Genomic DNA, 25,406 nt, shown 5'->3' on the forward strand with positions numbered 1-25,406 from the left:
AATCGACTTAAATAATTTACACTATAGCTAACGTCGAATCTTGTTCCAGTACTAATATATAACAAAGCTCCTATGAGATATCTATATCTTATATCGTCTAAAGCTGATTGTGCGGGTTCTAAACTTAAGTTTTGTTCCATTGGTGTAAAATATAATTTACTGTTTTCTATATTATAATGTTTCGCTAATGACTCTATATAACTACTTTGATCCAGTTTCATCTCACACTTCTTATTATCGTATTCAATGTTTATTCCTAAGTAAGTCTTTACTTCACCCAAGTCCTTCATCAAAAATTTGTTTGACAATTTTTTTTTTAATTTCATCGATTTTTCTTATGTTTTTTCCACATATTAATAAGTCGTCTACGAATAGAATTAAATATATAATATCATCGCTCTCATACTTCATATACAGACAATAATCACTCTTACTTCTTTGAAATCCTAATTTTTTCATATATTCGTCGAAACATTCATACCAAGCTCTTGAACTTTCACGCAATCCATATAATGCTTTTGATAATTTACATACTTTCCCGCTTTTATCGTCGTAACATATAGGTTGTTTTACAAATACTTCCGATTTTATAGTTCCGTTTAAGAAAGCTGTTTCTACATCCATTTGCATAATCGTCAAACCATATTGACAACAATAAGATAGTAATAACTTCAACGTTTGCATTTTTGCTACTGGAGAGTATAAATCTTCCAGTACTTCTCTTTGTTGGAAGCCTCGAACAACTAGTCGCGCTTTCTTACGATTATCAGATTTATTCGTATATATCCATTTCAAGTCTAATACTTTTTTGTCTTTTGGTTTTTCTACTAATTGCCAGGTCTTATTTTTCATTAAACTATTCATTTCTCGATCCATTGCTTCTTTCCATGAACCGCTGTCATCTCCACTTAAAGCTTCTTCATAGGTTTGAGGACTGTGTGCACTAACTATATTCACATAAATGAAATATGAGCTCGTTTGGCCATATCTTTGAGGTTTCTTTCTTTCCCGTCCTGACCTTCTCAAATTACTTTCTGTGTCCTCAAGTTTTTCTTCTGATTCGTTACTTAAATTTCTCTCCTTTTTTATTGCAACCTGCTCGACCTTTTCGTTTACATCCGAATGTTCGTCAAAAACCTTTTCTGTCTCATTGCCTGGTCCATCTTCTCCTCGAAATCCTACTAAATTATCATCTTCACCTATAAATTCTACGTGTCTTGCAATTACAATTTTATTATTAACTAGTATCCTATATCCATTGTTTTCATAACCTACAAGTATCCCAGTGTCTGCTTTTTTGTCCCATTTCGAATTTCTTTTAACTTCGGGTATTCTTACGAAAACTCTACTTCCGTACAATCTTAAATTATTTATATTCGGTTTCCTTTTTAAAAATATTTCAAATGGTGTTGTTACGCCACGAGGCGTACAACAGGCTGTATTTTCTAACCGCCGCTCGCGGTCCTACAACATCGCAGACGGATCGTCGCGGCTGCCCGGCAAACAAACATTGTAGTGGCAAGCGCATGGTTCATTAAGCAGGGCGATCTCCAGAAACGTCGACTCGTGGCCGTTATTTTACCTCGCGTAAAAGAATGTGGCGTGATCCGAACGTAGTGGGGGTCGCCTTCCAGAAAAGACGAAAATAATCGAAGGGCGGGCAGTTCCTTCTGACGAGTCAAACGTGACACACCGAACATAGCAAACGAATTTATCTAGAGATCAAAGTCGAGTCAAATTTCTGTAACATCTTCATCAGATTATTGTAAAATATATTGTTCTATGTTAACCTGTTAATACAGTGTTACATTCATTAAACCACCTCTGTTATCCTAAACGAAACAGGGGAACGACTATTTCGCGGCGTCGATTAACATGATCGTAGCGAGAATTTACGACTCTCGCTGGCGCGTTCTCCTAGCGGCCGCGTCTCTCCGCGAACGGTCGTAACAGGTGTTTTATTTTCATATGTGTTTGTAACGGTTCTATTTTTTAAGTACGCCGCGGCTCTAACTATTTCCGGCCAATATTTAATATTCAGATTTGAATCATGTAATAAGCATCTAGCGGAATTCATGATTGTTCTATTGTAGCGCTCAGCTGTTCCATTTAACTCGTGAATATAAGGTGGGCATGGTTCTACGACAATTCCCTTTTCCCTAGTTAGATTGTACATGTTTTTGTTCATATATTCTTTTCCATTATCGCATCTTAATCTCTTTATCTTCTTACCAGTAAGATTTTCGACTTTGTTTATGTAATCAAGGAGGCAATTGTAAACTTCACCTTTTGATTTCAAAGTATAAATCAATGCACACTTACTGTAGTCATCTATAAATGTCAAGAAATATTTGGATCCATCAAACCCGGTATTATTATGAGGTCCATTTAAATCGGTGTGTACTAATTCTAAAATCTCGCGTGCTCTTCTACGGTTATTTTTGAAGGGTAAATTATGCATTTTATTTTGGATACATGTACCACATTTTAATTGTACTTGCTCAAATTTTTCTGGCATTCCCTCAACTAATTTTTTCTTACACATTGTATCTAAATAATTAAAATTTATATGTTCTAAGATCCTATGAAATTTTTCTTTATTCGTCATCTTTTCTACATTTTTAGCATGAGATTCTTGCCTTTCAATGTAACTACTTATCTTATATAAACCATGATCTTTGAATGCTATCCCTATCAACTTTCTGTATTTGTTATATATCTTTAAAGTATTTCCTGCTGAGACTATCTTATTTTCATTCGTTACTCTCGCATAGCTAATTAAGTTATAATCCATTTCTTTCACGTAAAATACATTAGACATTGTAATTTTAATCCTCCTTTTGTTTACTTCAAAGTTAAAATTTTTCCGACTTTTGTTCCTTTTAGAATTGTACCGTCTCCTAACTTTACATTTATCGGGTTTTTTAAATTTTCGTACTCAACAAAATAAGAGTCATTATTTATAATGTGATCTGAACATCCACTATCCAATATCCAATCTATTTTTCGCGTATCGCTAGTACATACCGTAATTTCATTTTTATTATTTTCGCGCTCTACTCTCGTTAGGAAAGATCCAATTTCTTGGTCGTCGTAGCCCTCGTTGTGTGAATAATTTGCGTCGTGTTGACTTGCCTCGTAGTAGCGTTGGTGCCTCGTTGGCCAAATCCTCGTTGGCCGTATCCTCGTCTTCTTTGGCCAAAACTTCGTCCGCCGCGACCCCTATTCTGCTGCGGCTGATACGCACCTCCTTGCTGTTGCGTTCTTCCATTGTTTGCGCCATTGTTTCCGCCTCTATACGTGTTTGTGCAATTTTTTGCCATGTGACCGTACTTTCCACAGCCATAGCACTTTATGTCCTTTTTTTCGGCTGTAAATACATTTGACTTTGTTCTATCACTTTCTTTCTTGCTACGCGTTTCCCACATTATAATTTTATTTTTCAAAAATTCACAAGTCCGATCACTTTCTTTCACTGAGTCGATTAAGTCACCAACATAGCTCAATGATTCTGGTAGTGCTTTCAGCATGTAGTCGAGTTTTTCACGTTCGCTTACATTTGCACCGGCACTCTTTAATTCATTGAAATTTTTTTCAAATTCCGTGAAAAATGAATTTGATTCTTCAAAGTCTTTCAACCTCATCATGTCTAGTCTACTTCTTATACAAATTTGCACTGCTGTTGATCCCTTCATATACATCTCATCAAACTTTTGCATTATTTTTAAAGCAGTGTCTTGATCACCAACAAATTCTAATTGCTCATTCGTTATACTACTATAGATGTAGTTCATCGCCCATTGATTCTTTTCATCCCACTTATCTTGCGCATCCGTGTCCATTTTCTCTCGTGTAGCCGGTTCATAACATTTTTTACACTTTAGATACATTAATATTCTTTTCTTCCACATTCTGTAATCAAGTCCATCGAATATTTGAACCTTAATTTCGTCGTCCCTTGGCATCTTGATTCGTTTTCTATATTCACACCTTTTTTTTTTCTTTTTCAAAAAATAATTCTCTTTATTATCCAAAATCTTTTTATTTGTACTACCAACCGCCTTTTTATCTCTTCAGAACTTATTTCCAATTTTTTATTCCTTTTTATAAATCGACTTTTATACATTCACTCCCGGTTACACGTGGTTCCATAACCTTAAATCTCGGCAACCACGCTCTGCTACCATGTTGAGAATTGTGGATCTTTGAAGCCGAAATAATGTTATAGGAACATTAAATTTATATTGACAGTTATTACTAAAATAATGATATATTTATTACATGGACGATTCTTTATATATTTATCGATACACACTTGCACGCGTCTCAGCACCTTCTACACCTGACTCTTCATCGACGACTCTTAACCGACTGACTGTTTACATTCCTTTGTTTCGAGACGCTGCGCACACACACATACTTCCACACACTGATATATACATATAAGTATTTCTACTACGCACTTAACTCAGTCCAGCACAGAAAAGTACACATATCTCAACAACCGCGTCTATTTTCACATGACTGATTGGTAAAGTTAAATTTAATTAATCTAACTGCAGAGGTCAATATCCATGAAGGAGTTCTAAATATTTGGGAAATATTTGTACCAAAAGTTAAAGAGACAAAAGTATTGTTATAGTGGAATTTACATATTACATACTAATTTCTTTCTGTAGTTATAATTCTACATTTATTATAACATTTTATTTTTCTGATCCTGACTGTTTTAATTTTGCAAATGGCTATTTATTTATCTATATTCTTTTTCCTAGTTTTAATATTGCTTCGACATCGTAGATCATCAACAACACTGTCTAAATTATGATCTTTGGTATAGCTTTCTTGGAGATAGAAATTATGTGAAATTTATTAAATATTTTTCGTCTGTATTTAATATTAACAGTTATCTTTTGTTTTCGATATATTTTAATAGATAAAAAGATAATATTCGAAGAAAATATTTAAGAAATATAATACAATAACGACTTACTGAACTACTAAAAATAAAATCCATTAATCATGGATATCGATTGCTCAATGAAGAGTTATTTCAATCAAGCTTCCTTGCCCCTATGCGATAATTAAATTGATTGAAATGATTCAGTTTAATGTAAAAGTAACGAATCGTGTAATAACGTGCTTTGAAGGTATTTTGTTCTTTTGATAATAAAACCTTTGAAAAATTCCATTATACTGTTCCTAATATTATGTCAATTTTCATTATTCCGTTTTATGTATGAGGATCAAAAACTTTTCAACGAAAAAATCATAAATAACATTCATATTTGAGTAATTTTTTCAAATATTCAATCCCACTACTCTAGAACAATATTTCCCAACTTAAGAATTATAGTTACGAAATTATTATTAACCTCAACTATTCTCTGAAATACTAGCTTTAAATATTATACATAGGTACGTGAATATTTTATCTACAGATAATAAGATTTGAAAGTCAATTCTTTTTTCTTAAATATAATGTATTTTTAAATGTGTTTAGTATAACAATGTTTAAAAAAATATAGAATTCCGAATAATTGTGCATTTATTAACAGTTATTAAGTTATAAATGTCAATCTTAATAATTAATAAAATACTTTTCTTAATTTATTGGAAATTTGCGTAACATAAAGCTAATTACTAAATATCAGTTACTGATATTGAATTTTCAACTTGCTATTACGCAAGAGTAATTTTCGAGCAACGTATTAATATATTTTTAAATATCTCATATAACATTTAAAATATATACATACAAGTCGTATGTATGTACCATTGTTATATTTGAAATATAAATTTCATAAATAAGAACAGTTTTATTTTTTAGACTTCCTTTTGTATAATATGTCTTGAAATTTTATTTTTGATTAATGTCCATAATTAACCCTTAACGCTCCGACCTTTAAATGTGAATATCAACCGGCAACTCCAACTTATTCTCATCATACTTCAACTTGCAAATTTTTAAGTGTCAGATTTTAAATGCTACAATGACGTGTAAACAATAATATTAAAATCATTCAAAACAATCTTTATTCAATTCAACAATTTTATAATTTTAATTACAATATTTATATTAATTATAATTCAGTAAGTGTGGAATTTTTTAAAACATTCATTGGGATGCAAACCGGGTTTGCGTTCACAGGTCTCACAGTAGAAAACTGTTTGTTTTTTTACCGAATTACTCCCTTTTTGTGAACAAACAAGACACTTTTTCTTTTTCCCTCTCGGCAACTGATTTGTTATATAAAGTTTCCCATCTAAACGTTGTTGCTTATCTGTTCCGGAAGGCCTGCCATACACATTGTTATTCCGAAAGTTACTTACGAGCTGACTTACTAATTTGTCAATCTTATAGTGTGACAAAGTGCTTTCTCCTTTCCTTTCCTAAGAAATCTTGTAAAGTATATAAGCATTTATTACGCTTGTTTCTAGTCCCCAGTTTTCCGCCACCATTTCAACGATTTTCTCAGGAAATAATATGTTGATGCATATTGATCGACTTTATCTACAGTGCTTGAAAGACATACTTGGAGCGTTAAAGGTTAACTCAGATATGTCTTACCCTGGCTGAAGCAGAATAGCAAAATAATTTTTGTACCTATTTCGCAACTTTTATTTTTGCAATCTAACATTGCTTAGATTTAACATTGCTTTTCATTTCATTTTGTATTGGCTAGTTGATTTCTTGGGAAGAATCCTGTTTCTGAAAACATAAAGATAATTAAATCATGAAATTAGATACTTCATTCTATGTAGGATGGACTATTTCATCTGATAAAGAATAGTTTCCTGCTTTCTCATATTTACATTCTATCGGATTGGAAATGTACACATATTTTAAATATGTTATGTCAATGTAAGAACCAATGGAATTTTAAACTCATTTTTCAAAAGAACGACTCACTATTCATGCTTTATACTAATTTTTCACTAAGTAGGTGTGTTGCTACCTATCAACTAGTTGGCGATCAGTCAGGTTGCAACTTTCGGTTGAGGTCGCCAACCTTGAACGATATCAACGCTCAAGATGAAGATAGATTAAAGATTTCTAGTAAGCTTGTGATTAGTATGTTTATTTGAAGTAATTAGTACAAAAATAAGAGCGTGAAATGTAAGTAACAAAGTTTAAACGTAGGGTAGTGCGTGATGAGTTTGATATCTCTTGAAACGCCTGTTGATTATATTCTAAATGACAGTCTGGGCGGCATGTTTTCATCAACGTTTCCTGTGAGGTAAGAATCTGCATCTGTCCAATCCTACGACTGTCGAACTATCGTGGGTGTCTAACATGTGGTGCATCTTGTGTGTCCCTGATCAAGGGTGCGTAGCGTAATGTCCAGTTAATGACTTCGTCCTTGGTCTGTTGTCAAGTTCTCATCTGGTGTCGAGGTTTATAATACGTCGTTTGCTGTTGAGCGAGCCCGTCAAGCGCTTAAGATACTAATTAAGTTCTCGACGTGGTCCGAGGTGTAAACTTTATAACGTGCAATGTGGAAAATTTCAACTTCCCAAAAAATAGCAGATATATTATCCGCATCGTAAACTGAGGACAAACTTAAATCCTGAACAAAGTGTATATTCGTAGTAAAAGATGTGACCTTATACATATTATATTTCAAGTTAGTTTCAAATTTGACTAATATAATCAAAACAGTTGTTTCTCATTACAGTAGTAATGGAATTTCTGAATGTTCTATATAATACATACGACATACATATATAGTTAGTTACAAAAATCTACCTACATTCCTTAAATATAAAATACTAAAACCGTTAGTTCTACGAATTTTTTGACACATTGAAACACATATTGTCAAAATATGACACAATTTATTCGCTTTCACCTTTATTAAGAAATAAACAAATATAAAATATAATGCGCTACAAAAATTACATGTACCTGCTATATCTTTATGAAATCATAAATTTAGTGGGCTACATTATATTAATATCTAGTATAAGTGACTATATATATGACTTTATATATATAAAAGTTATCTGTGTATATGTTCAAATATTCTCGAGAGCCACCGTTTATGATGCGTTTACAAAGTTTTAGGACTGAGTTTTTTTAGAAAATATGTACTATTTAAACCATGTAGCGCTGTTGTTACGATTGTGCAAACTTTTATTTATATCATCTATCTCTTTGCTCTGCATTTTGGATGTAGCTTTTTGTACAATTGTAACACCGCTTTATCCTGGATTCAAGTATCAAATAAGAAGTAACAGTTCTCATAACACGGCTGTTGTTAAGAAATTGCATAGAAAACCTATTCGTTTATTTGGTACCAGAAGTAACGATTGACCCTACTTTGTTCATTTTGGATCATCAGTTTGGATGAAACACGAATGAAAACAATGTTTTGAGCATTGAATGAACATCGAATGAAAACATGTTCGAACAACATTTTGATGAAATAATTGTTTCTGGATGTCAGTCTCGTCGATATCTTTGCACCGTTTACTAGTTCTCTTATTTATTCATTCGCCTAGATCCTTTATTAGTATTTTCTTCAGAGTTTAATTTCTCATCAACTTAAACCTAAAATTACGTAGATGCACCGTATATATTAATTACACATTTTTCATTTCTTTTGGTAAGTGCTATAAACTTTAAAGGCTTAGATCTTTTCTTAACATGCTGCATATTTCGATGAAGCCTTGAGTAGAGCTGATATAGAGAACTTCATACCACTTTTGAAACTATCCAAAGTAGCTTTCGTTCGAAAAGCTTTCGTTGCAATAACGTTTATCTAGGGGTTACCGATTGGGAACGGAATCCACTGAAAAGGAATTAGAGACGCGGTAAGAACGCGATTGGAAAGGGGCAGTAAATCTTGCCGCTATCGTCTGGCCGGCCGTCGAACGATTCGCCGCTGGAAATGCTAATTCGACAAGGTAACCGTGGAAGAAAGGCCAGGTCAGAAGCAAGGAGTCCAGGGCTTCATTGATTTCGCCCATTTGTTCACCGAGGACAGACGTAAATTATATTCGTAGCCGAGTGCCGCCCGTATTTGCATGTTAAAGGAGTACACCGCTCGCGGTTACAAGATTAATGCCGCTGCAAGTTGCAGGAGGAGCGATCTCTAAAATGAGTCTTCGTCTATGAGAAGTGTCGTCGTCTAAATGAAGTCGATCTTTGAGGTTTACAAGCTTTCCTTTTATTTCTTGTTATTATGAGTATGTAGTATCGGGGAAAAGGGCCTCAGAAACATCGAGATAACCATAAACAATGTCGCGAGAGCCGAGGTGCCGTCGGGTCTATCAATGTGTCATCGGTTCTTTCAAGTGCATAGTTTCGTAGAAAGGGCCTACGTGACCCTGGCCACGAGCGTCTGCGGAACACGTGTGTGGTGGGCCTAGAAAAAGATAAAGGGATGCTAGAACGGCCAGAATGTTAGTTGAGAAGCGCAGTGTGAGTTGAGAGGTCACAGAGTGTGAATCGAGAACTCAGAGAGTGCGAGTGGAGGAGCGGGATAGTATGATACTAAGACGTACGACGATATTGTAATCGGTCCTTTTGTTATTGAGTATCGTTTATTAAACTACACTAAACTCTAAATAAAACATCATTACTTGTCCTTACTCTAAGATCCATAAGTTACTATAATACAAATATATACAGGGTGCGGCTGAATAACGTGTCAAGCGGGTGGGAAGTGATTCCTTGTGGAAAAATAAGAAAGAAATATAGAAGAAAAAGTGTTCGTCTGAAGATTAGTTTTCGAGAAAACTGATTTAGTAATTCGTTTTATGAATATGGTTATATGAAATATATGTGAATTTGACCAGTTAGCGACTAGGCACAAGTAAACAATTAGAACGGAGTTATTCTATTTGTGAAAATAAGTGTAAAATATAATCTTTCCGTTTAAGGCTTCATTTTCAGGAAAATTGAGTTTATTCATGTCTAGTCGGTCTAGTTCAAGCATATGATACATTTTCAAATTTACTTTTCGCGGAAACAAAACGCCTTATGAAAAAATTTTACTTCATATTTTCGATTTATTTTTACACACAAATAATATTCTTCCGATTATTTTCTCCTATTTAGTTCTGAATTAGCAATGTTCAAGTATACTTATTAAATTTTCAAACTCTATTTTCTTGAAAACTAATCTTCGATGGAAAAAATTTTATTGTATATTTTTCCGTTTTTTCACAAGAAATCACTTCACACCCGCTTGACATGTTATTCGCTCATATCGCATAATGGTGCATAATGGTATACTTGTTGGAATATTTGAACATTTATCATAGAAAACTTTTATGCGAAAGTTTCGTAAGATATGGACAAGACCTAGTCTAGGCGTAATAAAAGGTGTCAAAAATAGACATACATATAGTCATAATTTTTCACGTAAAGATCGGAATGCTTACTATCTACTAATCTTTTTCTTTCAAATGTCTCTTATGTTTAATATCCAACCTGCACACAACGCCTCCTGAAAATGTTGAATATACGATGTAAAGAGAGAGATGCCATGTCTTTTTATTTCCGCATCGTACGTACAGCTATTTGTTTTGGTAAAGGAACACTCCACATATTCTTCTTAACGTATAACAATAGTTAGTTTGTGGAAAACTATGAATTTTTTATATTAGTATGACAATCGAAACGTACAGGAAATAAGTACGAGGACGCAATGTGATGTACTTATCTTGAAAAACTGCAAAAGCTTTGAAAACAATAAGCTAGCAACGGTATGCGAGCAACACTGGACAAATATAGTTATCTATTATCAATTATCTTTCAAGATATCGACAGTGCAACGTCTTTTCCGGTGTGACATATTTCTTTTCTTTTTTTTTTTCCTTTTTTTGATGGAGGAAATAGGCGCCCGCGCCCTTCCAGGGGAGGACGCCGAGTAGTGCCAGATTCGTACCGGCTAAAACCCCCACGGTGATCGTTCTGACGATTGGTAAGAGAGCCCCGAGACCATCTTTTCGTGTTGCTGCTAGGGTACTCCTTCGTCTTCTTCCTGATGGTGTAATCGGGAGTCATCCTTGGTTGATTGGACCGTTAGGGAGGACCACTCCTCCTGACGCCAAGCTACCTGGGCCGTCGTAGGCCCGAAGGAGAAACCAGACGCCTCTTCGGCGTGACGGCACTCTCGATGGGTGTTATCCTCTCACCCTTTCTCTTTTGGCGTGCTCCTTTGCGCGCATGACTTGCTCGCAGTAGGGGCAGACGGCGATGTACTCCTGTTTCCTCCTCAGCATTGCTTCTACGATCACCTCGGGGGCCAAACTCTCACCGATGGCGAGTCGTAGGACACGGCGCGGTTCCTCCCACGCCGGGCAGAACTCCAGCGTGTGCTGTGCCGTGTCTTCCTCTTCCTCGCAGTGGCAGCACGTGCTAGTTACCTCCCACCGAATCCTTAGCAGGAACTCCCCGAATGCGCCATGCCCGGTGAACACCTGCGTCATCCTGTACGTCAGTGGAAGCCTGCCACGATCTCTCCAGGCCTCCCAGTTCTGTAGGATCGCTCCAACGGTCCGATGAGGCCGCACCGCATCCTCGGCGCCGAGCTGACTGCGCCACCGTTCCCAAGTCTTCGAGCCTTGCCTCCCCCCGGACGTCGCGCACCGACTGGCCGGCAGAGGGCGTATCCCTGGCCGAGCACAGGCCCTGCAGTTGATGGTATACCCGTCGGGGCGCTAGAGTCTGGAGCTCGAACGGAGGAGACGCCGCCAGGACAGTCGCCGACGCATATGATATCATCGGATACCCTCTTACGGTCCTGATGACGGTCATTCTACGAAGCCTCCTCAACAAGAGTAGACTGCGTCGACTTTTCATCAGATCCTCCGCCCACAGCGGAGCCCCGTACAGGACCCGAGACCGGATGACTTCTCCATACATTAGGCGCACTCCGACTTCTACCCCACCGATATCCGGCAGCAGTCCACATAGAGCGTTGGCTGTCGTCATCACTTTGGGAACCTGGAGCTTGAAGTGCGGCTCGAACGTCCATTGACTGTTGATGGTGAGGCCCAAGTATCTGTGGCCCTACCTCAACCTCTTCTCCGCTTATGTGCAGACACAGGTAGGGCGGAGGAGTCCCTCTACGTCGGTAGTCATAAAACCATATGGCCTCCGACTTGGCTGCAGACACTTTCAGGCCCACCCTTCGTATAGCCCGTAACACGCAAACGGCGGCAAGCTTTCCGTGGCGCAGCGTCTCGTGCCACCAGCGTCCTCTGGCCAAGACCCATGTGTCGTCTGCATAACACACCATGCCTGAGTCTGGGGGCATGGAGCAACGAAGCACCGCGTCGTATCCAATGATCCACAGAATCGAACCTAAAACCGAACCCTGCGGTACCCTGCGTTGAACGGGCCACCACTCTTCTTCACCCTTGCCGGTGAAGCCGACCCATCTGTCGTTCAGGTAGGCCCGTATGACACGAATGATGTAGGGAGGCACCTAAAAAAATTCAAGGGCCTCTAATATCCTGACCCAGGGTATGGTGTTGAATGCATTGACTACTCGTACCCGGTACACCGCATCCATCATCAAGCAGCCTCACCGGAAGCCGTACTGGTTTTCGTGCCAACCGGGCACTTGCCTTGACATGTGGGCCTCCAGACGGACGACAATAACTCTTTCGAAGAGCTTGCCCACTTCATCCAGTAGACATACCGGGCGATATGCGGACGGCGAATCTATCGGCCGTCCCTCCTTCCGAAGCAGGACCAGCCTTGCCATGCGCCATATCCGAGGGTATACTCTCCTCCCTCAGACACCTTATAAATAGATGACGTAGTCTGAGGGCCATGATCGTTATCGTCTCCGTCCAGGCCCGGCGCCACTTTGCGGGATGCCATCTTCTTCGTCGCATCCAGCATCTCCTTCTCCGCAACCCCTACTTCCTCTCTCCACTCCATTGTCCAAGTCGAGGTGGTGCGCGACTGTCCCGGGCTGTCCTCCTGTGGCGGGAACAGTGTGTGAATGACCTCTTCCAACACTGCCGGATCCATCTGTGCCGTCAGTGGTGGGATCCTTGAGCGCAGTTTTTTCATCGCCATCCTGTACGGCCGGCCCCACGGGTCGGATTCGACTGACTGGACTAGGTCCATCCAGGCTCGAGCTTTAGCGCTCTTGATCCTCCGCTGTAAGATATGTCATGACTCTCTATATGTCTCGTAGCGGAGGGAGACTCTTCCTTGTCATGAAGCCGCAGGCGGCGGGCCCGAATGCACCTCGCCCATAGCTCTGCGATTTCCGGTGTCCACCAGTACACATTCCCGTTCTGTCTGGCCCCAGGTACGGAGCGCCGCATTGACGCATCACATGCCGCTTTCATGGTTCGGCGAAGGTCCTCCGCCTCCTCGTCCACGCTTGTCTCTTCTGTGCGGGCGTCCCAATTCCAGGCCGCGACAACGGCTGCTGCCTGGAGCATCTCGTTGTCTCTATCCTTGAGGCGCCATCTCGGTGGCGGGCGGGAGCGCTCCCAATGCCGCGGGCCTCTCTCGCGGGCATTGTCTCCGGGCCAACCTCCATGAATATATACAGGTGGTCTGAGAGAGTCTTAACCCCTTCGGCTACTCTCCAGCCTGAGGCCCGCCGGATTTCAGGTGTGGCATCTGGCCCGCAATTGTCCTAAGTAGAATTGTCCTAATTAGAGTATATACTTAACGCTTTGCACTCGACTGTCTCCCTTGCGGGGTTATCGTAAATTTGGCAATGGGTGTTCTCTCTAAGAGGATACAAAGAAATTACTGGTGATTGTATAGTATAAAATCGCAAAAGTTCTAAAGTTTTGAAAAATATATATTTGCTTGAAGTTTCGCCTTTACATTGTATGAAAAAAAATAAAGAAATGAAAAATATAACCAGATATACCGAATGCAAAGGGGTTATAAATCTACTAAACTTCTTTTTACATCGGATAATGAGTATTAATTATATTTTTTTCATCTATAGATATATCTGCCTCGTGCTTTCATTACTACTTTATAATTTTGAATATCCCAGTTACTAATAATTTGTTTATTACGTTAGATGTAATATTTATCTATCCCTGTATAGGTACCCATAACTTTTATAACATGAAACACTTTTTTCGAATTTAATAATCCTAATGAACTCAAAACTTTTCTATGAGATCTGTGTAATTGTAAGTCGAAAGATTGAGGCAGTTATTTCATTAGTCTGATGGCAAAACTTTCTTGCAACTATTATGAATAATTTCTACAGACTTTCCTGAATTATTTATATTTTGGTAATAAGATTTTTTAACTATTCGTGCTATACCATGCACATAATTGAAAATGTTAAGTATCCATAATACTTTTAAACGCGGTTGTATGTGTTGAAAACTATATATTCGGTACTCGATCGGGCATATTACGTTAGTCTATAGCGAACATTGGCCTTAATAAGCGTTCATTCTCATACATGCGTTAGATTGCAGTATGTAACGTGAAATTGGATCCTGATAATCCACTTTCCAAGCCGGTCAAATGAATTGCGGCCCGTTTCGCGTTTCTGCTACATTGAGCGTTCACATTCACCTCCTTGTGCAGCCGTGAAGTTGTTCCCTTCCTATTGTCTTTCCGCGAGCAATCAAACAATAACATTGATTCTGAAACCATCAATGATAAAATCTGAACTTTCCTCCGGCGTTTGAAAACTTTTGTTATTATCATTCAGATTAAGCGGCTTAAAACAAATGAAATACTTAGTTCATAACATATAGAGTAATCTAAATAAAGTGTTTTAAACTACCTTCTTCGAGGTCAGCATAGATATCCATTTTAATCCTTTTTCTTCTTAAGGGGGGAGGGGGGGGGTTAAGGTTAATTCGTACGAAAAAAGGCATGTTTTGTGAATTTTTTCTGACGATACAGTTAAAATTTCATTTTTAAAACCAATAGTGCATTAAAGTATGACATTCGAAGAATATTGTATAAAATTTTCACGTGGAAATATTAAAAAATACGGTAATGGCAGCAATTAATCGGGCGTGTCTCGGAAATTCGTTAGGTAACAGCTTTCCCCAGGTAACGCTGCGAAGGTTTTTTCGAAATTTCAATTTTTCACTTTTTTGGAACACTTTGAAGGGAAAAACGCGATTTTGTGCGAAAATTTGCGGATAATTTCTTATTTTAAAATAAAAATAATTAACAAATTTGAAAAAGCTCTACAGCGTTACCTCGTAAATTATGTACAGAAATAATCTTCAAAATTTCAAAAGGATCGATGTAATTTGAAGTAATTGGGAGCACCGACTTTGAAAACGTGAGTTGTGGGGAAAACGCTTTAAAGTTTTGAACACTAAAAAATCTAGTATAAAACGTTCATAAGCGAATTTTATCGGCTTACCTCTTCACTAGCGTAGCAATTGTTGAAAAGACTAATAAAAAATCAATTATCCTATAATATTTTTCACGATCCTTCGTAACTTGATCTACAACGGTCATTTTTATTTTTTTAATTGACGCGCTACTTGTTGAAGTGCCTGCGTATTTACGTTTATGAAAAGGTACAATTTTGCTAGGTCGATATACTCTCGGACCAGTTGATTGTCTATCAGATCTAGTAACTTTTTTAGGCATTTTAGTAATAATTTAACATAAAACTTAATGAAAATGGAATATTTACTCCTACACTAAATTTTTTACTCTACACTGACAAACTATACAGTACAGGTATAAGGAGGTTTGTACTTAAGTCGTTAAGTACTATAAATAGATCTGGGGGTAGGATTAGGTATCATATAGAGAAAAAAAACGTCTCCGAAGTAACAATAGCACGCTCGGGTCGGGTAGGTAATATCATCCGACATGTATAAAAATACACGTAACTTCGTCAATTTTGCTCCAATCAACTTGAAATTTTGATACAATATTCTTAAGATATTATGCATTCAATTAAAAAAATAAAAAAAATACAAAAAAAAATTTTTAAACCTTACCCCCCCCCCTTAAGTTAAGTGAGAGAGAAATATTCTCTCATGTAATGCATAACAAATTTTTATAGACTGCATCCACAACAGGGATCATATTTTATCGTAATATATTTTTGTTCAGATTTTCCTTACTTATTAAATATAATGATATCTGCTTATAATTCCTTCATACTAAGTACATTTTTGTAGAATTTAAGTGTATTCTTGAAACTCCCTTTTATAATCACGCTATCAGAAATCAAAATTCATTGATGTTAAATTTATTGTGTACACTGATTGAAAAGAAACAATAAATGAAATGTTACATTTGTTAATTGATGTAGGTTTGGGGTTGATAATTAATCGATTCACACAGATTCGATTTTTCTCTCTATATTTCTCCGCCTCGTACAACACGTCTCAACACACAGGATACACTTAGTCAATTAACACATGATCGACTTCTAAGACAAAAGAGCGTCGTTAGAAGTCGTACCAATTTAGCTTGTAGTAACTAGCGATCATACCAACTTAACTTTTCTCAACAACATTAACGCAACACTGGTTTTTAGTAAGTCAATTGTACCCTATGAAAATAAATTGTTATATTACAACTGTAAACAAGTGATTTTTCAGGAGACCAAGAAAACCAATATTACTTAGTAAAAGTTGTAATTAAATAAGAAAGGAAAAGTTTTATAATGTTGGCATAAACATGTTAGTCTGTAAGTACCTAATAAAACTGCTAACGTTAAATTAATATTGATTAAAAGAAATTAACTAAGCCTGTAACGATGGATTATTTACAAAGAAAACATGTGGAATGCGCGACTGAAGCTATTTATGTATATAGGGAAGTTTTAGAAACTCGTGGCTCCTTCCATTGGAGTAAAGAAATAGAAGCGTGAGACGATTGATTCTGGACACAATCCTTAAAGATACAAGTGTTGGCAATCAAATTTGATCTTCTCGACAAGGAAGGTAAAGCAATCCTGATTTCTATTCGAAACAATGAACGATGTGCGAATCTGCCTTGCTCGACTCGATTGGGGAGTTCGACTGTGATATGCAGAAATATGCATGTTAATTGAGTGATTACTGAGCGCAAGAAAGTCTTAATCAGTATGCTTGTTAGACGTCACTCACGCATTTCCGTGTACCCGAAGCGCGTGCAACTCTCGGCAGAAAGCTCATGGCGGGAAGTTTAAACGATACCTGGGCGAACTGACAAATGACGAACATGGGGCTTCGAATGAACGGTTGATTAAGGTCGGCGCTACACGACCGTTGAACCGACGATGTGTAACGTGGTCTGCGTTGTAGAAATGCATCCACGCAACACTAAATATACTACAACGCCTGTGTGTAAGTGCATTTCTACAACGTAGGCCACGTAACGCAGCGTCGGTCTTAACGCTAGTGTAACCTCGACCTAAGGGTCGTGGAAATTCCTTAAATTTACCTTTTAGAAGTAATCGTATTTATCACATGCTCGATTAAGAATATATTTATCGAGAACACGATGGACATAGAAAATTAAAATCATCACTACCGTTGTTAAAAAGAACCGTCCTAAGTGCTTATGTTCCGACTCACAAATATCTTTCTGTTCTGAAGAGCTGATGTTAAAATTATATAAGAAAATTCGCATGTCTCTGTTCCTTCAAACGGAACAGATTGCGATACAACGAATACTTATGTCGTTATTGTCACGAAATGCGATAGCCAACAACGAATGTTTTAACAATAACGTTACAATCCTTTAGTGGTCAGGAATGTTCGGAAAATTATGAATTTTTTCTAGTGGAAAGTAGGATATATCCGAGATTAGAATTATTTCAAAATTTGTCAATTTGAAGTTACATCATTATTGCACTGGAACGGTGATATGCTTATTTAATTTTGGCTGTTGTAAAAAATACAATTACCCTGACAATTCTCATTCTACAGTTATTTCGTTACCAATTGTTTTTTAACTGTTTCAATAAGGATTGCTAACAAGCTGAAAACTAAGAAAACAGCCAGGAAATCAGTGTACATTATATTTTCCATACAGTAGTATTATTACTGTTGGGACGGAAATACAACGCGCCATAGCTTGTCACCTATAAATACTAATGTAGCTTTTGAATTATGCTGTAAGCTTTCGCGCTTTCTGACCAACAACTGTGCCTCGACAAGCTGCGTTTCTCATATCCTGTTTACCCGTTCGTTCGTTCTTGCTCCGCTGTTTACAATCCATTTGTGAATCCACAATTATTGTTATGATATAACCAGAAATCATAATAATTATAACCAAAATTTAAAAAGTTGCCGTATACTTAGATAAGCATAATAAACGATGAACATATTTTTCGTTATCAATAAAAATTATTGATGACAGAATTTTCTTTAGTTGTCAATAAAAGGATCAATAACAAAATACATCCTTCGATAAGTAGTAATCTAAATACAATATATTTTCAGAATATTGTTGAGAGCAAATTTCTCGGAAACAGTCAGGCATTTTTGGGACAAATTTGGGATTTTGTATTAGGAGAATATGAAGGGTACGGAGATTGAATATTAAAACCAACTTCGCAATACTACATATGTTATAGATGCATCGTCCAACAAATACTGATAAATTTCAAATCGAAATAAGAATGCTTTAAGTAGGAATGTTATGTTTCTTAATTTACTTCAGCCATTGCTTAGTTGTAATTATATATATTTTTGTCGTCCTTTTTTTAATTCTTTGTAATCATAAATTCTTACCGAAAATTACGTCGCAAATTATAATTAAATGGTCGTCAAGAAAGTGATTGTATTCAAAGCAGGAAAGTTATATGGGTTTTCACATTATTATATAGAACTTACGGAGGGCTGAAAAGTAATTAATTCACTAATTTTTTATCAGAACACTAACTAATCCCTATAACACCATACATTTCTATTTAAAACGAAAAGTAAATCGAAATTGAAATGACTAATCTTCAAACTTATGTCTGCTATGAATTAAATTAATATAGAGTTTATGAATAGATTTCCATAAAACAATGTAAGAATACACCAACAACGAAATTTTATAAGTATATTAGATTAAATCTTTTTGCAAGTAACAATTCAATATAAATCTCACTAGAAAACAAAATAAAAATAAACAATAAATTAATAAGCAGAATATTATCTACTTTTTATGCTAATTCGCTTTTTTTCTATTCTTCTTACATACATACTTTATTAACAGACATTATAACCCAAATTCGTGTCATTATCCATAATAATGTAATATCGGAAAATAAAGATAGAAATTTTTTCCCGATTGCTTACAATTTATTAATATTAAATTGAATACACAAATATAAATTGGACAGAAAACGATATTTATTTAACGGAAACTAAATGCAATACTCGTATCTATATCAAATAACTTTACAGTTATTTGGCCACTCTCGTCACAACGAATCTAACACACTCTCTCTCTCTCTCTAACAACTCTATCAATTCCCTCGACTCTACTCTTTGGTGTCTCGATTAACTCTAACGACTCTACTCTTCGGCAACTCGATTAGCTCCGACTCTCGCAACACGCACACTTTTCGACTCGCACACTCTGACCTTTCGGCCGTCCCGCCTTGAAAATACGAAACCGTCCTTCTCGTCTAACGTTGTCTATTGTTTTCCTCATACCTATGTAAGAACTAGGTGACTTTAGTCACGTAGGCACTCTTAGATGTAAACGAACCACAGAAAGACGATGTACACGGTTTTTTTCTATTTTCAACCGATCTCTAGTTCAAACTACCTTACGATATTACAATAATATTTATCGTTCATTAATTTCTGGGTAAACTACTTCCAACATTTGACTGTTGTAAAATTTCAATTTAAATAATATCCTCTAATCAGTTGTGATATATTAATATATCTCTAGAGTTAACAAATTTTAAATAACATCTGGAATTTTTAAAATGATTTTACTATCGATTCATTCCTATTTGTTTATTAAATATTTATATCAGAAATAATGCAACAAATCGACGTTTATGGGATTTGGCACAATATTGGGATTAATTTTCTTTTTTGATGGAATTTACATTCGGGGTAAATAAATAACAATATTAAATTCATATTAAGGGCGCTGACAAATTAGGGTTGATTTTACTAGTCAGTTTGGTCAATGTTTACGTCACGCCACGTTTACATATCAGTAAAATCTTCACTTTGGCATTTGAGATTAAATTATGAAACAAACTAGATTTATGCGAAATATATGATAATATTTTCCTCTTTATTTGAGTAATTCAGATATAATTTTAAAAAATTATTAGTAGTAGTCCACATACATATGGATTATTGAAATATTTCCATGTTTCTTCCAATTATTTATTTTATTCCACTTTTGAACATTTTTATGAAATTGAACGTTTTTATGAAATGTCATTTGCTTTTGCAGGTATGTATATGTTCGTACTTCGTTATATTTAAAGAATTATTACGCAGATATAAACTCTATCTACTAGAGAAGAAATTCATCCAGCGAATTAAATGATCACTTCGCCTAATCAGATGCAAATCTTTTAGCATTAATCGAAAAATTTTCCGCAATTATTCGATTATTCAAGTTAGTTATTCAACAGGTATTATTTTTTCACCAACGATGTTCCAAATCGGAGGAGTTTTGGATTTTCAACATTTAAAAAGAAAATTTAACAAAACTTTTCGCATTCTTGTTTATCGTATAATTTTCAGTTCTGCCCGAGCAGCCGAGCTAGACGGACGTGTAAAATAGTGCTTCACTGAAAGTGCGGCAAGAGGGGAAAGAAAGTGACGAACGACAACGCCCATAGCCAAATGGTGGAAAATAAGTGTCTTCTACTGATAACATTATTATTATTACTAAATCCAAAATGCAACAACACATACCACCAATAAAAATTATAATCAAAGATGAAACATATTACATAAACAAAGCTACAAATATATCAAATGCAAGTCAATCACTAAACGAAGAACAGGCGTGCTCAGCTATAAAGGAAATAGAAATGGAAGCAATACAAAATAATGACGAGAATAAAATCGACAACAAACTAACCCACCAGGATGAAAGCTGGAAGGTGGCAATTTACAATAAAAAACGCAAAATAACACCCAATACAAACGTTAGGAAAGCTATAGAAGCAGAAAGGCAACAATGGCTACAAGAAATTAGTCTCCGAAAACAGACTCAGCCAAAAAACCAATAAATCACATCGCCAAACCACCACCAATTTACATAGAAACCCAAATAATAGACCCCCTCATTGAACTACTGAACAACACGGCAGGAAAAGAAAATTACAGTATAAAACAATTAAAACTAGACCAAGTAAAAGTGCGAATTAACACCCCAGAAACTTTCAGAAAAATGACAAAAGCACTAAAAGAAAAAAACGCTGGGTATCACACTTACCAGCTCAAAACTGATAAAAGTTGCAAAGCAGTAATCAGGGGATTACACCCAAAAACAAATACAAACACATGCGAGGGACTAGCTAATATCAGACACCAGGTAAGAGCAATAAACAACATAACCAGATATGATGCTAAACAACCATTACCGCTATTTCTAATACAACACGAACCTAAAACTAATAACAAAGAAATTTTTGAAATTAAAAAGATTCTAAACACAACACAACAGTAACAGTGGAGCCACCTAGTCATAAAAAAGACATACCGCAATGCATACGATGTCAGTAATATGGACACACAAAAAATTACTGCAACAGGAACCTGGCGTGTGTCAAATGTGCAGAAAAATACCTAACAACAAACTGTCCATACATAGGAAAAATAAATGAAGTAAAATGCTACAGCTGCAATGAAAATCACCCAGCTAGCTACAAAGACTGTGTAGTCAGAAAACAACTGCAATGTAAACTGTTTCTGCCGCTTCGAAACAGGGCACACAATAACTTTCACGCGCAACAGGATAGCACAGAAACTGAGACAACACCAAATCTACAGCACCTAATGAACAATAACGACAGTAACACCAACACCGTTGGTAGCCGAAGCTACGCGCAAGTAGTCAACCAATCGCCACCCTTAGACAACCGAAATCAGAACAATAACAGCAACGACACTACAGAAATCAAGGAACTGCTCAAACAATCCAACAAAAACACCGAAATGCTAACAAAAATGATAAGCGAACAAAACGCAGTTCACAAACAGCAAACACAACAAATCACAGTCATGTTACAACTTCTTACAAACATGCTAAGCATAAAATAAAAACGGACACGCTGAAAATAGCAGCCTGAAACTCAAACGGCCTACAACAACGAGCCCTAGAAACTAAAACATTCCTGTATAGCAACAATATAGACATATTACTTGTTTCAGAAACACACTTCACTCTAAAAAGCTACATGAAAATACCATACTACATCATATATGATACCAGACACCCTTCAGGAAAAGCACACGGAGGGACCGCAGTGATAATAAGAAACGATATCAAATATCACTTACACATCCAAGTTATAAAGGAATATATCCAAGCTACCACCGTTACAGTACAAACCAGCAGCAACCACTTCCAGTTGTTAGCAGTATATGTACCACCGCGACACAAGATGACATCACAAATGTGGGAAGAGTACTTTCAACATTCAGGTGACAAGTATATCGCAGCGTGATACTACAATTCAAATCACACTCTATGGAGATCAAGAATTACTACGCCTCGAGGTAGAAACCTGGAAAAATACATTAGAAACAATAACCTCAATATATTATCCACAGGAAGACCGACGTACTGGCCGACAGAACTTTGCAAAATACCTCACCTACTCGATTTTGCAGTTACAAATGGATTAAACGTAGATAAACTAACAATAACACCTAGCCACGAGATGAGCTCTGATCATACACCCATAATAATTACATACAGAAACAAACCAATACTTTATAGTAACCCAGAGACACTATGCAACAAAACCACCAAATGGCAAACTTTTAAAGAAATAATCGAGAGCAACACCAACTGCAACATCCTATCGAAAACACCCGAATACATCAAACAGACAGTAACAACATTGACAGAAACTATCCAAGATGCAGCATGGGCAACCACTATACCTGAACCAACCAACAGACAAACAAAAATAATTCCACCAGATATACTTGAAAAAATTAGAGAAAAAAGAAAAGCGAAAGCAAAATGGCAAAAACATAGAACACGAGAAAACCAAAAGCACCTAAACAAACTTGGAAAGGAAATAAGAAACAAAATAAAGGAGCACAACAAGAACGAATTCACAAAATTCATAGACACTCTCTGTACACGAGAACTCCAACTACTCCCCATGGAAAGCCACGAAAAAAATAAAGAAGCCAATAAAACTAGTCCCAGCAATCAGAAATGCAGACAAAATATGGGCAAGAAATAACGAAGACCAAGCTGAAGAATTTTCCAACCACCTTTGCAACACATTTACACCATATAATATCAACAACAGCAACCCCAAATACATTACGGACCAGGATGCGCAAATCAGTAGTCCTCAACTGACAAACACTACACCGTAAAATCTCGAAAAACCTTCCGCCAAAAGCGATAAGTATAATGACAATAATATTCAATGTAATACTAAGAATCCAATACTTTCCTAAACTATGGAAACTAGCACAGATCATAATGTTACATAAACCAGGCAAAGATCCACACCAAACTGCATCTTACAGACCAATATCACTACTTCCTGTGTTTACCAAAATACTAGAGAAAATAACATACGACCGCATAAAACCAATAATAAAAAAAGAAAAATTAATACCAGATCACCAATTTGGACCACTATATAGCAAACGCACTGGCTCATTAACGAAATAATATTAGCATTAGAAAACAAACAATACTGTACAGCCCTCTTTATGGACATAGAGAAGGCATTTGACAAAATAAACCACGAAAGCTTACTACAAACAATCAGGAAACAATTCCCGGAGTAAATGTACCAATTAATAAGATCTTATTTAAGCAGCAGGACCTTCATAATAAAAGCAAGGACACATACTCTGAAGTCAAAGACATCAAGGCAGGGATTCCGCAAGGAAGCGTCTTAAGACCAATATTATACACACTATACACGGCCAACATACCAAAAACTACCAATAGCAAAATACTATCATTCGCGGACGACATAGCTGTACTAGTCAGGCACACTAACCCAGAAACAGCAGTCAAATTACTACAAGAACATATCACAAAAATAGAAAAGTGGCTGCAAGATAAACAAATAAAAGCAAACCCCGATAAATGCAACCATATTACATTCACACTGCGAAAACAGACACCACCAAAGATCCTACTGAACGGCACGCACATACCGCAAACAAGGCAAGTGAAATAGCTACGACTCCACATACATACTCAACTCACATGGAAACAGCATACTAAATCAATAATAGACAAAATACAGACAACAAGGAGACAAATGCATTGGCTAACAAGTTGAAAATCCAAATTAAGCATAGAAAATAAATTAAAAATATACAAAACGATCATAAAACCAATCTGGACGTACGGAATACCACTATGGGGGACAGCAGCAATGAGCCATATAAACAAATTAGAGACAGTACAAGCTAAAATTCTTAGAACAATAGTAAACGCCCCATGGTACGTTAGAAACGAGGACATACGGAAGGACCTGGTAATACCAACGGTCAAAGAGGAAATTGGCAGATACGCAGGAAAATACAAAGTAAGAATAGGAACACACCCAAACCGGCTAGCTGCAAAAACGATCAACACCTCAAACATGGATAAAAAACTGAAAAGGAAACACCCAGCAGACCTCACAAAGGACACAACCTAACAAACACGAAGATGATATCCCGCTGTGGGTAGCGACCCACATGATAATCAAACAGCTAAAAAATTCTACCTAATGTCCAAACTGGACAATTTGTGAATGTAAAGAATTAAATAAAAAAAAAATCGTATAAATTACTATGAATAACACGGTACTCTTAACCAAACTGATGCCTTCGTTCGCGGTATAAGCTACTGGATCTGACGTTTAATAAACAATTTACTATTTTATTATTTTCACGTGGTTTTATAGTTATTGTTGATTTACGTTGGGTAATTGTCATTAACCTGTAGAACTGCGATAATAAACTAAATCAGTTTGCAAATATAAATATACATTATGCAATAATATAATCTTACAACCACATAACAGACTTTGGGGGTGATGTGTCTGCCGGGTGGAAAGAGAATTCGTGTTTCGTCTTGGGACTACCGGTGGACTCCTCAGTAAGGCTATGCCCGATAGTCCCTACCTTAGACGTAGAGGGAGTCTCGCTAGGTGCGGTATTTGTATCGTGACACCGTACATTCGACCGCTAGTAAGACAGACAGATTCGTTGTCGTCGTAATAGCCCTCTGGTGTTGGCGGTTGGTATCCGCGGATCGCACGGGCCGCGACCGCGTTGATGCCTCGACCTGTCGGCGTCCT

General features: G+C 36.7%; 1 long non-coding RNA gene across 1 annotated transcript; it reads left to right on the forward strand.

The window, feature by feature from the left end:
* The first annotated feature begins 6,353 nt into the window (after positions 1–6,353).
* LOC117211849 lies at positions 6,354–23,886 on the forward strand. The gene is made up of 3 exons (XR_004488363.1): positions 6,354–6,447; positions 8,233–8,234; positions 23,874–23,886. It is a non-coding gene; the product is annotated as an uncharacterized LOC117211849 (long non-coding RNA).
* The last annotated feature ends 1,520 nt before the right edge of the window (positions 23,887–25,406 follow it).

The sequence above is a fragment of the Bombus bifarius genome, unplaced genomic scaffold (genome assembly GCF_011952205.1).
Source record: "Bombus bifarius isolate JDL3187 unplaced genomic scaffold, Bbif_JDL3187 scf7180000008258, whole genome shotgun sequence".
Taxonomy (NCBI): Eukaryota; Metazoa; Arthropoda; class Insecta; order Hymenoptera; family Apidae; genus Bombus; species Bombus bifarius.